This window comes from Chlorocebus sabaeus, chromosome 15, assembly GCF_047675955.1.
Source record: "Chlorocebus sabaeus isolate Y175 chromosome 15, mChlSab1.0.hap1, whole genome shotgun sequence".
Classification (NCBI taxonomy): Eukaryota; Metazoa; Chordata; class Mammalia; order Primates; family Cercopithecidae; genus Chlorocebus; species Chlorocebus sabaeus.
In genome coordinates, this window is record NC_132918.1 from 87661586 (window position 1) to 87674131 (window position 12546).

The 12546-nt window shown below is 40.5% G+C and overlaps 1 protein-coding gene across 2 annotated transcripts in view; it reads right to left on the reverse strand.

The window, feature by feature from the left end:
• FGF12 (fibroblast growth factor 12) overlaps positions 1 to 12546 on the reverse strand; it is a 585431-nt gene that overhangs the window by 527874 nt on the left and 45011 nt on the right. The gene's annotated exons all lie outside the window — the stretch shown is intronic.

A 12546-nucleotide genomic window follows, 5' to 3' on the forward strand; every position in this document is an offset into this window, starting at 1 on the left:
ATCGAGACCATCCTGGCCAACATAATGAAACCCGGTGTATACTAAAAATACAAAAAATTAGCTGGGCGTGGCGGCGGGACCTATAGTCCCAGCTACTCGGGAAGCTGAGGCAGGAGAATCGCTTGAATCCAGAAGGTGGAGGTTGCAGGGAGGCAGAGCTTGCAGTGAGCTGAAATCTCATGCCACTGCACTCCAGCCTGGCGACAGAGCAAGACTCCGTCTCAAAAAACAAACAAACAAACAAAAAAAGTGTGGTCCAGAGAATCCTGGATGCCCCCAGAAATTCTACAAGGAGAGCACAAGGTCATGATTATTTTTCCAATAATACTAAATTGTTATTTACCGTTTTCATTATCATTTTCTTATAATGTGTTTTCCAGAGGCTCCATGACAGATGATGACATTGTGTAATAAACTGTGTCAACATATGAAAGAGCTGCATGACTTAGTGAACCAATATTTTTCAAATGATCAATATATGATATTAAAGCAAATTCCATGGGTAAAAGATCCATTCAAATTACAAGGTAGGTAATGTGAAAGAATATAAAGAGTTCACTGATATGACTTCGAATTCCCTTTTGTCTCTAACCTTTAAGAAACAATGACTGGTTGAGTTTTGATGTACTGTTAAGAAAAATATCCACAATAATTTAAAAGAATTATTAAAATATTCCTCCATTTCCCAACTATATTCCATACAAGGCTGGATTTTTTTAGTATACCTCAACCAAAACAGTATTTGCCATATATTTAATGCAGAAGTAGATATGACAATCCAGCTGTCTTCTATTAAGCCAGACATTAAAAGAGATTTACAAAATATAAAGTAATGCTATTCTTCACACTAATTTTTTTGTTTTCAAAAATACAGTTATTTTAATAAAAATACATTGCTTATAGTAGCACGTAATAATTTATTTATTTATTTTAAGCAAATAACTATTTTTGCATTTCTCAGCTTTAATTTTTAATAAGGTAGGTATTAATAAATATAATTCACATAAAAACTCATCAAAATCTTCAATAATTTTGAAGTAGGTAGCTCTTCTGAGACCAAATGTTTTGGAGTAATCATCACACATGAACAATCTTTAACAACAATAATATTTTTGAAATGATAATAATAGTGTTGTGAATAATACAAATTGCCATACAATAAAAAGGCCAGGATCTGATGTACATGTATCCATTGGGATAGATCTATGGGCAGATCAGTCTTTCTACATATAATATGAGCACAATAAATAGACCAATGTTCTTGGTTTGTTGATTGCAAAGTACTTTGACTCACAAACAGTTAAAGCACTGAATAAATGTTTATGGAATCCCCTACTTTCAAAAAGTCTTCAGTCTAGTACACCAGTAAGAATGGTTAAAGCATTATTCGTGTCATCATAAACATACAAAGTATAATGGGGACCTGAAGGATAGTTTGAATCTCTTTGAGACTCAAGGAAAGGTTTCATGAAGGGGGTAAAAACTGAATTGCGAAGACGAGTAGATGTTTTTCAGGTACAGTGAAGATAGATAAAACGGGACAACAATCCAGCCTGAGCAGTGTCAAAACCATGACATTTGGCTCAGCTGGATTGTAGATGGTAATCTCAGGGAATCACCTAGGTCTACCTTATTTATCAGCTTTCATGTCTATCCTAGCCTGGAAACTTGGAATATCGTTAAGTATGAAAATAGGTTCTCAATAAATAAATGGAAGGCACGGAAAGAGAGGGAACTGTTGAGGAAGACAAAGACCAGGTTATGAATGTTTTTCTATACCAAGTAAAGGAATTTAGATTATCCTGCAGAGCTTTGAAGAAGACAGCAGGAAAACATCAAAAGAGAGTGATGTGATTGTTTTTGTGCTTTAGAAAAAAATATCTCTAGTAGTCCAGTAAAATATGTATTGCAGGGGAGAAAAGTGGAGATCAGGTGAATAGTTTGGAAACTATTTAGAGATTATATCCCATTTACCATTTATTCTGTATTAGGTGAACAGGATTCAAAGATATCAATTATTAAAGACAAAATATTTGTGGGGCTTTCAGTGGAAATTCCATGTATTGGTCATGTTATCTAATCACTGGTTTTCTAGCAGTCAAAAGTTAACCCAACATTTGGTAGATGCATTGGACAGGTAGGCAGAAATACTCATAACCACTTACCAGCTGTGTGTTTTGGGGCAAGTCCAGAGGCTTCAGCCCTTTCTTCCACTGTAAGATGGACATGAAATGCCCTTTATTATATTTATACAGTTTCTATAAAGATCACACACAATGATAAATGGGATAACTCTTTATACCTTGGAAATAGTCCTCTAGTTAGGCAAGAAATTGAAGGCTGTGGTGAAGTAGAGGCATTCAATAAAGCATCTTATGCTTCTTAGCCAACACACACACACACACACACACACACACACACACACGAACATTCAGACATCATCTAAGAAATCTGAATCCCGTGCTCATTGCTAAAATTATGTGACTATAAGTTGAAAGGAATAAATAATTTTTCATAATTAATTGGATTTAAATAAAACTATCAATCTTTTAGATCACCATAGCAAGGAACTCATACAAATTTCTTTATTTCACTGATGAAGAAACTGAGACCCAAAGAGAGAGTTTGGCTTACTCAACATTAAAGCAAGTTAACAGCCAAGCCAGGACTAGAACGTGGCTCCCTTGACTTCCAGTCCAATAGTCTTCTATAATAAACTGCAGCACTATGACAATAAAAGGAAATAAAACAGAGGCTTTATGTGTTTCATAGAATCTCATAGTTGTGAGAAGAGCCTAGGGTGGGTAGGAGTGGGTGATAAAGTAAGGCAACTCCTCTGATACATACCTCCCAGACCAAATGCTTTGAGGGCAACTCTGGATTTTTATGAGTATTTAAAGTAAGATTTTTCTGTTGCCATAAATAAAGAAAGAAATCACTAAGGTATCAGAATGTTCTTTTTTTAAAAGTTTGGTATGGACAAACCTGAAAATTCCAAATAGATGAACACGTATTAAAATTGTCATTCTAGGTTGATATCCATGCACTCATCTCTATTTACCTCAAATTCCTGCACACATATTGCCATGTAGCCTGGAAAGATGCATATACAGCTTTCACCCATGACTAATCACATTTTACCACTTCAAACACAGCGGACAGATCAGGGAGAAGGCACAGTTATTTACCAAACCGTTGAAGTGATAACACAAACAAGCTTCTTCAGAAGTAAAAGAGCAGAAGAGTAGACTGTGTGGGCTTCGTTTTGTTCCCTTTATTGACCAATTTGCTTAAATTTTCATACATGTTTCAGTTGTTGAACACTCTGCTGCCAAGGAATTCATCAAGGCCATAGAAATATGCAGCTCAGGTACAAAGACGAAGTCTGGAACTCTTGGCAAGAGCTGGCCTTGATCCACTGAGTTTCCTTGCCTTATCTCTCCTGTTCAACTCAATTTCAGTGGACATTTTATGAGCTCCTACTATGCGCACACTTGGAAATGGAGAAAAAAATAAGGCATAAAGTCCAATCCACAAGGCAATAAGAGAATGCAGGTGCAGCTGCAGTGGTTTTCCGATCGCTTCTAGTTGGAAGCTCTTAGTGATTGAGCGATCGCTTCAAGTTGAAGACTCTCCCTGGGAAATGATAATGTTGAACCAGGCCTTAATAGGAAATTGAGGATTAAAAGGGCAGTTTTTGTCCAGGAAATCAGCAAATCCAGGTGATCTAACTCCCTTGGCTTCCTGACATGAGGAGGTGCTCTCCTCACTCATTTACTCTTTGCTTATATTAGCAGGTTGTCTTGAGGAGCATCAGAAAGGGGCAACCACAAAGAGGCCTGTGGTGTCAGCAAGAAAAATGTAAAGAACACTCTGATACAGAGACAAACCAGTTAAGTATTACAAGTTGCCCACATTCATAAAAACTACATCCAGAGACCTCTTCCTTTTTTAAAAAATTTTATTTTATTTTAGGTTCTAGGATACATGTGTAGAACGTGCAGGATGGTTACACAGGTAAACGTGTGCCATGGTGGTTTGCTGTACCTATCAACCCGTCACCTAGGTATTAAGCCCCCCATGCATTAGCCATTAGTCCTGATGCTCTCCTCCTCCTCCTGCCCCCCTGACAGGCTCCAGGGTGTGTTGTTCCCCTCGCTGTGACCATGTTTGGTTTTTCTGTTTCTGTGTTAGTTTGCTGATCATTATGACTTCCAACTTCAACCATGCCCCCGCAAAGGACATGATCTCATTCTTTTTTTATGGCTGCATAGTATTCCATGGTGTATATGTACCACATTTCTTATATCCAATCTATCATTGATGGGCATTTGGGTTTGTTCCAAGACTTTATTATTGTGAATAGTGCTGCAATACACATATGTGTGCATGTATCTTTATAACAGAATGATCTTTGGGTATATACCCAGTAATGGGATGGTTGGGTCAAATGGTATTTCTGGTTCTAGATCCTTGAGAACTCACCACACTCAGACACCTTTTCAAATCATCTAATTCTTGATCCTAACTCATTCAAAAGTTATTGCTGAGTGTTTTATGACCAGACTCTCTTACTGAGTGATTCCTCCTATATCCAATGTTGCAACTCAAGGAATTTACATTCATACTCAGGATTTTTTGTGTCGTATCTCATGTAATCCCTAGAACAACCCATGTGGTAGTTATTAACCTTGTGACAAATTATTATGTACCATAGATTTGGGTCAGTTGCTTTGTATCTAACCAAAACACCATGAATGTTAAAAAGTACTGATGCAAGGCCGGGCGCAGTGGCTCACGCCTGTAATCCCAGCACTTTGGGAGGCCGAGGCAGGTAGATCACCTGAGGTCAGGAGTTCGAGACCAGCCTGACGAACATGGAGAAACCTCGTCTCTACTAAAAATACAAAATTAGCTGGGCATGGTGGCGCATGCCTATAATTCCAGCTACTAGGGAGGCTGAGGCAGGAGAATTGCTTGAGCCTGGGAGGCGGAGGTTGTGGTGAGCCGAGATCGTGCCATTGCACTCCAGCCTGGGCAACAAGAGTGAAACTCCGCCTCAAAAAAAAAAAAAAAAAAAAAAAGTACTGATGCCAAAGTCTGGCCACTGTAATCCACAAAAGCAGCAAAAGGCATGCTATCCACAGACTCAATTCTTGTGATACATATTTAGAAACTACACAGTCCATCCATAATTGCATTGTTCATTGGTAAACACTTATTATATTCAATACAGTGGACTAAAACAAAATGATAAACAAATGACTATGGAGAGTATGTTAGAAAGAAACCCTAAGCCTGCAGACCGGCATAAGGCCCATACTCTGTAATTAAAGGACAGTTTCTAACCTCTGAGTGCTCATTTTCTTCCACTGTATAAGGGAGATGACAGCAGTAGATTTTGTGATCCCCAAGTTGCTTTCCATTGTAAAAAAAATTTTAATTATAATATTAATAAGATAGATGCAGTTAGATGAATAAAAGTTTCTGTCAAATGAGTACTCTCCAATCTAGAAATTCTCAAAGGCGAAAACTGCTCATTCAAGGAAAGAATATAACCTGTTACTCAGCCTTAGTCGAGGAACAAGACTTTAATGGAGCAATGCTGTTTCCCAAAGGAGAAAATGTGTTATAAACTAGGAGAGAACTGTGTGTGTCCTGGCTTTAGCCATAAATGCAGAAGACAGAAGCCCAGTGGGGTTTACAATGTCTGTCACAGCAAGGGTGTAGAGAAGGATAGGTTTAGGCCAAGCCCTTTGCAAGAACATCATACCCTTTCCTAAGCTTTGCAGCCTTTCCATGTTTTTATTTTTTTTACCATCATCTATCTACAAGTGTGATCATGGTTTTTATCCTATAAATAGACTGGGCTTCAGTACTTGTGTTTAGATGCAGAAAGAAAATGAGAAAATGCAGAAACCAGTATCACTTTGGAGACAGTCTTAGGGATAGAGTAAGTGGTAGGAGAAAATCAGTTGAGTGATTGAAGCCTGTGGATGACCTGAGCACTGGCTAGACCTGGATGGTCCCAGGACACCACAGCAACAGGGTCTGCCTGGGATGCACTGTGGCCAATGACATTCAACTATGTAAAAGAGTGTGGGTAGAAAGCTCTTATTCTGTCCTTCAAAGTAAGAAAAATAAAAAAGTCCTACTTTTTTTTTCAAGTGAGACTAAGAAACCAAAATTTAAGATAATTTACATAGTGACATAAATGATAAAACTAAGAATCCTTACATTCACTGTTTTATAATACAAGAGGATTATATAATTTATTATGCACACTCAGACATTTTTGAGAGTACAAGGGGATGCCGTTAATTATCACCCCAAAACAACAGATATAAACAGGGACACATGGTTGTCATCCTTAAAACCCTGTGTTCATGATCCACTATTTCATCTGCTCCATTTTTGTAGCCTAAGAAGGGAGCAGAATACAGGTTTTTATGCCTGTCTTACAGATGAGGAATCTGTTGCTCAGAGAGCTGAAGTGCCTTGTCCAAGATACACAAAAGGTCACCTTACGATATTTGAAGAATAATGCTCAAAGGATTCTTAAAGAGAAGAAACATTAAAGAACAAACTAGGAATCAAAACACCTTATTAAAATGCTTGCAAGTCAACAGTTCCCTGATGTGCTTCACAAAGCACTCAAGAATAGCTAGGCAGATCAGTGGCAACAACCGAGGTCTGCACAGCGTGGCTCACCATTTGCATTGGCTGTGAATACTCAGCAAAATCCACTGGTGCCTATACTCCAAAAGGGTCTTAAACCCAATAGACCACACCAGGTGGTCAGACTCACTCAGGTTGACATATCCTAGGTAAACTGAAACTGGAGAGATGTGCTTTTGACAAAGCCTGTCCAAATGGAGAATGTAGACGAGAAGGAAGCCTCTACTGGGAACCCATCACACAGCCACCAAACCAGAAGACCATGTGAGTATTCTCAGTTCCATTTAGCATTAAGTTCAAGGAAAAACATGAATCAGTTCTTCCTCCCCTCTTGCGATGAGTGCTTGGAATAAGTTGGAGCAACCCCTGGTCCAGCTCATATCACTACAAGACAAAAGAGTAAGTATGATGGTATCACCCAACATCAGACTTCCTAGACAGAACAGAAGAACATCAGAGAAAGAGCTGCAGAGTCCTAGGAGCACAGAGTTGAAAGAAATCTAAGAGAACAACACTAACTCCTCTGTCTATGAAATGGAAAGAGGCCTTAAAGTGTCTGAGTCACATTGCAAATTAGCGGTAGAGTCGGCAAATTAGAGGTAGACCTCAAGCTTCCTGTTTTGTGGTCCACAGTGCTAACTCTTTCCATCTAACAATGTATGCAAGTGAATTGAAATGAATTCATTATATGTGAGTTTTTGGATTGTACTGTGTCTCTCCAAAATTCGTATGTTGAAGTCCTCACCTACAGTAACTCAAAATGTAACCATGTTTTGAGATAGGGCCCTTACACAGGTAATCAACTTAAAATGAGGTCATTAGGTGGGCTTTAATTCAGTATGATTGGCATCCTCAAAAAATGGATATTTACATGCAAATATACACACAGGAGAACACTATGGAAAAATGAAGGCAGCAGTGGGGCCAAGGAAGGGCGAAGATTGCCAGCAAACCACTTGAAGCTAAGGAAGAGGCATGGAACGGAACAGACTATCCCTAATATTTCTCAGACGGATCCATCCTTGCTGATACCTCAGTCTCAGACTTCCAGCCTCCAGAATGGGGGGAAAATACATTTGTGTTGTTGAAGCCACTCAGTTTGTGGTACTTTGTTACAGCAGCCCTAGAAAACGAATTCAATGAGTTTGAGTTAGAGGCATAGTGTTCCTCCAGCACCTAATAAGTCGCTCATCTGCAGTCTGGATTTGCTCACCTGTAGTGACTGTCGTCCTAACTCCAGCCTAAACATGTGCCATAAAGATTGCTTGACTTTGTGTAGCATGAAAAGTCCATACCTTAACACATACAATAAAGATGGCCTGCCAGACAGTGACTTCACTCCTCCCTCATCATCCAAACTATCAGCGCCCCCCCAACTCCCACACTGAGAGTTGACTGGGCCTAGTTCTCTATGCAAAAGTGAGCCCCACATTGATAATAACTGGTGAACTTCGGGGCTGAGATGATCATAGCCTTCTCCCTCTTCCTGATCTCACCTGTACAGGTGAGTAAGCCAGAGAGAAACTCCTGAGGTTGTGTCAGGCAAACGAGGACACACCGTGGTGCTCTCAGAGTTCTGGCCCAGAGCGTTTTACATGTATACAACGAGAGAATTTTTTTTCTCTTGGAACAGAATTTCCAGTTGTTTAAATATGAATATTTTCTAGTCATTTTACTAGCTAGTTCAATATACTGTCTTTTTTTTTCTTCTAACAGAGAGATACAAAAGGCTCCAAAGAATAGAAACTAAAATTGGAAACTGAGAAAATGAAATAGCCACGTGGTCTATGCCTGAGCAGAGTGCTTTGGCACCAATGGACGCAATGGGACCTCACCCTTTTTTTATATTTTTCAATGCAAGCTGCCCCACCCAGAGACATATGATGGTGCAAAAGACAGATCCTGCATGTCTTCCATCTCACACAGAGCTGGTACCCTAAGTGGACTGCCGGGCATTAACAGTTCTGGATTTGGCAGTCCTAATCCGTAAGTCTGGGGCAGGCTGACTGAGAACCCATTTATCAGAAGAGGAAACACTGGAGTCATTTCCAGATTAGGTCCTGACACTACATTCTCTACAAACACGAAGTAATTGTATTGGTAGAGAGCAAGCCTAGCTGGGCTTACTGTCTAAATGCTTTCCAAGGCTACTCCATCATGAGGAAAACATCGTAAAAACAGTTACACAATATGGTACTCATTTGCGGGTTTTCAATTACACAAGTTGCTATCACAATACTCAATAACAAAATGACTCACCTCAAGTTACTATGAGCCCTTACTATGTGACAGGCTAAATGTTCCAAATGCTTTTCACTTATTTTGTGCTCATCTTGTGCTCATCTTTACAAAGATGAGCACACAATGAGTGTGCCTTTACCTTTACAAAGGTACTCTTACTATTCCCACCTCACAGATGAGGAATACAGGTAAAGACGTGGTTGAGTACATTACTCAAATTCACACTGCTAATAAATGGCAGATGCAGAATGTGAAACCAAGCTGGTTGCAGAGCTCATGCTTGTAAACCACCATCCTGGTCTGCTTCTCGCACCGAGAGCCACCATTACTGTCACTTCTTTCTCCCCGACTGTGAACTTTTTGGAGGTCAGTGGGGATCCCCTTCTCAGCTCTTCCACCTGCATTTCATGACTGTCGTTGAAAGACTCAAATTCGTTCATGTCCTTATGCCCTAACCAAGAAACAATTTCTCCCTCCACTCAACTTTCTCAGTTTCTCATAGATGATTTGACAGTTTTTGCCTGGTAGTTGTTTATATACCTTCAACCTCCCTCCTTTCCCCACAGCTTATATACGTGCAAAATTCATAGCTAAGTTGTTTCTGCAATTTCCCTGAAGCCCACCATATTCCCTTGCATTTAATAAGAAGATCTCCATAAACATTTATGGGATAAAGAAAAATAGGGTCAGTGCATGGCGTGGTACAGAATCCAGGGCCTTCCTGCGAGCCAGTCCAGGCCCAGCTTATCTTTCATAAGGTCCATTTCAATGGGTGCTTAGACAGTGCTCACTGGGAAATGTGGAAGACCTGGAATTCACTCCAGAGCAGTGGGTCTCCATCTTTAATATGCTTCAGAGTCCCCTGAAGACCTTGCTGGGCCTACTCCAGAGTTTCTGGTTCAGGGAGTATGTGGGTGAGGCCCAAGAATTCTCATTCTTAACAAGTTCCCTCATGAGGTTAACAGTGCAGATTTGGGGGCCATACTTTTGAGAATCTCTGCTCTGGATCCCAGCTTTGGAGAATAGTAAGTATTTTAAACAAAAAAGAAATGAGTAGATAGTGAGAAGCTCCTTGGTGGAGTAAGGGTATGCAGCAAATAGAGGAGGCATGGAAGGTCATATTTAGATGGGAAATGGAAACAGCAGGGTAAGTCTGGGATGCAATAATGTACAAAGTGAGGTACAGGAAGATAGGCAGAAAATGCGGAGTTGACACAAAAGATAAGCAGTTCTGCTCCAACTTCAGATCACAAAGCCATCTAGCCAGGCACGGTGGCTTAAGCCTGTAATCTCAGCACTTTGGCAGTCCAGGTAGGTGGATCACTTGAGGTCAGGAGTTTAAGACCAGCCTGGACAACATGGCAAAAGCCCATCTCTACAAAGAATACAAACATTAGCCAGGTGTGGTGGTCATGCCTGTAATTCCAGCTACTCAGGAGGTGGGAGGTGGGAGGATGACTGGAGCCCTGGAGTTTGAGGCTATGGTGAGCCATGATTGTGCCATTGCACTCCAACCTGGGCAACAGAGCAGGACCCTTTCTCCTCACTGTCCCCTACCCCAGCCTGCCAACCAAAAAAAAAAAAAAAAATCATTGATAGACATCTAGATTCATCTTCTCATACAGGGAGACCCCAGATCCTGCCCACCACTACCAATCAGGGATCACACCCAAAGGTCAAACACCTTATTATTCTAAAGCTTCTAAATCATGATGGCTGCTTTTTGTGGCTTCTCCATACAACTGCACATTATCAAGGGAGCCAGCTAACCAGGCCATAGGGCTTCAGACCTGGGAGCCGAGGACTTCATATTTCAGGGGCAGGGTAGGAGAGAGTAATTCTTCCTGAGTTGGGGGAGCATAAAATCCTTTCTTCTACTCCCTGCCACCAGGTGCATGCCTGATGGTAAAACATTGCATTTTAAAAGATGGAAATAACAAAGACAAACATTTTCTTTGGCTCCCATGTTGATGGAAGATTTCTATACTAAGGGCTTTTTTTTCCTTTAATGGAAAAAATAGCTTATCCTATGTTTCACATGGCCTCAATGTGAAGAAAGCAGTTTATAAAAGTCAGAAACAGATACAGTAGGGTCAAGGGAGGAATTCTGTTGGGTCCTCAGAAAAATCTGGAAGTGAACACCACTGTTCCAAAACTTATTCTGAACAAAGAACTAGAAAAAGTGGGGAGTGAGTAGAAGATTAATGCCATAACCAGGTGAAAAACAAGATGACGGCTGCTGAAGGAAATGGGGCAAAGGGGACAAGGGACTATGCCCAGGACACAGGGAGAAGAGGTTCAAGGAGCTGGAGGAGCTATAAGTGCAATGGACTCAGGCAGAAAAGCAGGTGGTGGTGGCCTTTGGTTGGGAGGTGGTGGTGGGGGGAGATTATGAAGAAAGGAGTTATTGCAGGGGTTATTCAGGTCATCAATGGTGAAAGCCAAAGAGGGCAGACTGTGAGGTGAGGTCTGATGCGGACAGAAGAAAACTCTCCGCAATGAAAAAGACTGCACAGCAGGAAACCCAATAGGAAACGTGAGAGGCATAAGAACAGCCCAGCCAGACAAGCGCTGGTGCGCAATGTGACTTGCTTCCTCTCTTTTAACCATAGCATCTGTATTTATAAATGAATACATTCTATTAAGTTTTCTCTGAGGGTCCTCCTAGCTCCCAAGTCCATTAGGAAGTATATTCTTGCATTCATTCTGTCCACAAGAACTTAAGCACTTACTATTTGCCAGGTCATTAGATACTAGACGCATAATAATAAATAAAAGTGTCCCTACCCATAAAGCCCAGGCTCATGAACTTCCAAGATCACAGAACAGGAATACTTGGAAGCTACTTTAAATGAGACTAAATAATGTATTTACATGAAGACATTTAGTAAGGGCCTGTGCTGGGCTCAGCTGAACAAGTCTTCAGGTTATTCAGTTGTTCAATAATATAGGCAGCTCAAGAATATACTTGTAAACATTTTATCTATTCAATACTGTTTCTGACTGTAAGCCACCTGGCTCAACATAATACAGATCATAGAATTAATGTCTTCTTATAAATGATAAAGGGTCAGAATAAGGGAGGCCAGTTAAGGGAGGCCTCCACTGCAGAAGATAAGAGGTGAGGAGTGTGAACTGAGACAGTAGAACCAAAGGGATATAACAATGTAAACTAGAGATGCTAAAAGGGGTGACATAAAGTCAGACTGGGTGAGGAAAGGGCTGCCTTAGGAATGACTAAGTTCCCACTCTGAGTGCCTATGTAGATTGTGGTGTCATTTGGCAAGGTGAGAAAAACAGAGAGAAGGGAGTGACTGAGGAGAAGACAAAGAGCTCAGCTGGAGTCAGTAGAGGCCTCTGTCTTGTCTCTACCAACCTTTAAAAATCCCTGTGACCAGAGGGATTTAGAAATGAATAAAGAAAGAGCATAAAAGAGAAAAAGTCAGCTAACTGGAAGTTGTTTTTTTAAGTTTTCTACTTTTTCCTTTCCCAAGTATCACCCAAATCCTCCTTTTTTAAAGGAAATATCTTTATTCTTGCTTTACAGATGGGCATACAGGGAGCAATGATGACCTCCCCACCCAGATATTTACTCTAGAAGCTGGCTGGGGCCATAAAAATCATCTA